At 40.2% G+C, this 3,321-nt stretch overlaps 1 protein-coding gene across 1 annotated transcript in view; it reads left to right on the top strand.

Annotated features, from left to right (window-relative positions):
* The window catches only part of KDM6A (lysine demethylase 6A), a 134,659-nt gene that overhangs the window by 27,865 nt on the left and 103,473 nt on the right, over window positions 1-3,321 (top strand). The window lies entirely within an intron of this gene.

The raw sequence follows: 3,321 nt of genomic DNA, 5'->3' as shown, positions 1-3,321 counted from the left end.
TAGTTTTCCTAAGAATTTCAAATGCCAGGTATTATATTACATGTTTGATCTTATTTCATTTCTTAGAGCAACCCTGTGAAACTGATCAATTAACTTGTTTCTTAATAGATAATAAATAGATAATAGAATACTAATAGATAATAAATGACAAGACTGGAATTCTAACCCAAGTCTGATGGCCTCTACAGCCTGATTACTATCCAGTATTACACATATGTTTTGGAAGCGGAACTTCTGCCCTGATGCTATAATTTTGGGCATGATGGATAAAATGAGCTTTAGCAACATCTTTTACTATATTATAACTAGGAAAACCCCTTTTAAGTGTCCAAATTTAAGAAGTAATTCAGTAGAAGTTGAATTTAGCAGAGTATTAAATTCTTTGATGAAAAAAAAAGTGTAACAGGTTGTTTAAGGCTGTAAGAGATGGACTTACTCAGCAGCAAACCTTTCGTAGATAGATTACATATGCGGTTACTTTGCCATAGGGATTGAAAGATGGATTTGGTCCCTCTCTAACATTGAGACTCCCAACTCTAGTGGAGGAGATAAGTAGCAGATCTGTAATAGTCTGCAATAGGTAAGTATATTCATGTAGAAACATGTATCAGAAAACCTAACTGTTTGGGGCTTCGAAATGTCCCATAATACTTCTAGAAAGAAGAGGTGAGTGATGTGTTAAAGGATGGATAGGAATTTGCCAGATTGAGAAGTGAGTTGAAGGGAAGATGGTACTTGTGTTTTCAGCAGAGGAAGCAAACATATTTACAATCACAGAAATGTGTAAGAGCATATTTTATTCATAGGTGTGCACGTGTTACTTGTCCTGATGGAAGTGGAGGCTGAGATTGGGAAAGTTGAGCAACGTTAAAAAAAATGAAGCCCCTGTGAGCCACACCAGGGTTGTAGCGACTCGCCAGAGGAATTTCAGATAGAACAGTGTCATGTTTGAGTTTTTGAAAGCTCACTGGCAGTGGTAATGGAAGGTACTTGAAAGGGGGTAGATGGAAGGGGAAGTTAGAATTTGGGAGAGCAGTAAGGAAACCATTGTAAGAGGCCAGGTGGACAAAGTTGAGGTCCTAAATTACCTAGCAAAAGGCAGTCAGAATGGAGAGGGGATCGATCAGAGGCTTTTTAGCCTCATTTTGTAAAATGAGTTTTATAAGTAGAATGAATGTGGTTTATTGGTGGGAAGGAGGTAAAAGAAGAAAAATAGGACTATTTTTATCTTGCTTAACTGGTGAGATTGTTACCACTATCTAAAATTTTCCATACCAGGGTTGCCTGGGTGGCTCTGTTGGTTAAGTGTCCAACTTCAGCTTAGATTATGCTCTCGTAGTTTATGGGTTCAAGCCCCACGTCAGGCTCTGTGCCCACAGCTCAGAGCCTGGAGCCTGCTTTGGATTCTGTCTCTCCAACTCATGCTCTGTCTCTCTGTCTCTCTCAAAAATAAATAAAAACATTTAAAAAAAAATTAAAAATTTCCATACCATTAGAACATCAGACTCTTCCATTGAGTCCAAGATTCGTTGAGTTTCAGGTGTTTATAGTATATTCAAAAGGTGTAGGTAACCAGAAGGCATTTGGAGATTCACTCCTGGGGCTTTGGAATGCTTTCTGCCTCCCTATCCCCTCTTTTGGTCCCGGGTAGGATGAGTAGTAGATTTTTTGTTCCCACTGTGCACCACTAGCTATGTGGGATTAGTATCAGAGAAGAATAAGGTTAAGAGATTTGATATTTTTCTAATAGTTTGGCTTGTTTTTATCTCTTAATGATATTCCTATAAAAATTGATTATCTTCAAAGGTGACTCCTGGCGTATGGGATGCTTGGTGATGGTACATTCAAATTGTTATTTTATCCAAAGATTACACATTTTTTTTAAAAAGTTTATTTATTTTGAGAGAGAGGGAAAGCAAATCCCGAGCAGGATCCACACTGTCAGCGTGGAGTCCGATGTGGGGCTCCATCCCACGAACCATGAGATCATGACCCGAGCCCGATACTAAGAGTCAGACACTTAGCTAACTGAGCCACCCAGACGCCCCAGGAACTCATTTATTTAAGAGCATGTGTGAGACCTCCAGGTCACTGTTTCTAAAGATGTGGTTTAGAACCCCTGGCTGAGCTGGCTTGTTTTTCCTTCTCCTTTCCCAGCCGTCCTTGAGATACAGTACCCAAGTGCTACTTCTTTTCCTGGTCTTTATTATCCTTCACCAACTCTGAAATGGTGGTAGATTGGAATATATTATTGTGCACTTAATTTCATAATCTTTTGTCATTAAGTTGTAAATCATTGAGGGCAGGGATTTTTGTCTGTGCCCTACCATCTTTCCAGTGCTGATAACTCTGTTGTGATTCATAATAGATGCTCAATGAATGTTTGAATTACATTGTTTACTGTTATGGACAAATGAGACTTAACTCTTTGCTGAGATACATAAGCTCCTGGCTAATAGGAACCACGCCTCATACTATGTGTCATCTAGGGGGCTGGACTCCATAACTGCGCTTAAATACTGGGGGACTCGGTTTACTAAACCTTGGGTCATCTGCCAGGTAGAAGGCACTGTGCTGGGTGATAATGGGATGCACAGGTGATTAACACTCCTGCCTTTGTGGCACATTTGTCTGTTGAGATGGGATTTAGTCAGTACACAAATAGCAGAAACACAGCAGTTACCAAGTGAACTCCCGAGGCAGGCCTAGATTCAGTTCCTGTGTCTGTCCCTTTAGTACCTGTCTGTCTGAGCAAGTTTCTGACCCTTGTTTGTTTATTTCTATAAATGAAGCCCTCTACTACCTCATAGGGTTGTTAGGACCTTTAAAAAGAAACGTTATTGGCATTTTGCGTTAAGTTCTTACTGTTATATAATAATGCCATGGGATAGAGACGTGCTCTAAGGCCAGATTTAGAGGTTGGAGAGATTACTTCTGGACTGAGGCAGGGGAAGCGGCAGAGCTTCGTGGCGAAGATGCCATTAAAAATGGAACTTGAATAATGATAGAATTTATAAGGTGGCAGGAAGAGGGATAAGATTTCCTAGAGTGGGAAGGATAAGCTATGAACAAAGTAAAGAAGTTGGGAGAATGCAGTGTGTTTCTTGAAAGCAGAAATTCCCCTCAGTAAACTCTCTTTCCGCCATCCTCACACCACCTTCTCTGGGTAATTACCTAAATTGGCAAAGGATGTCAATCTGCTCAGCCGCGCTCCCTTCTCTGCCATTCCCTCACCTAAGAACACAGTTGTCTTTCAAATCTAGACTTTCTGGGTAGAATGCTTTATGACTGAATTAACTGCTCCTGCATTCTTAATATCTC

This window comes from Crocuta crocuta, unplaced genomic scaffold, assembly GCF_008692635.1.
Source record: "Crocuta crocuta isolate KB4526 unplaced genomic scaffold, BGI_CrCroc_1.0 scaffold467, whole genome shotgun sequence".
Lineage (NCBI taxonomy): Eukaryota > Metazoa > Chordata > Mammalia > Carnivora > Hyaenidae > Crocuta > Crocuta crocuta.
This window is presented reverse-complemented; position numbering and strand designations above follow the sequence as displayed.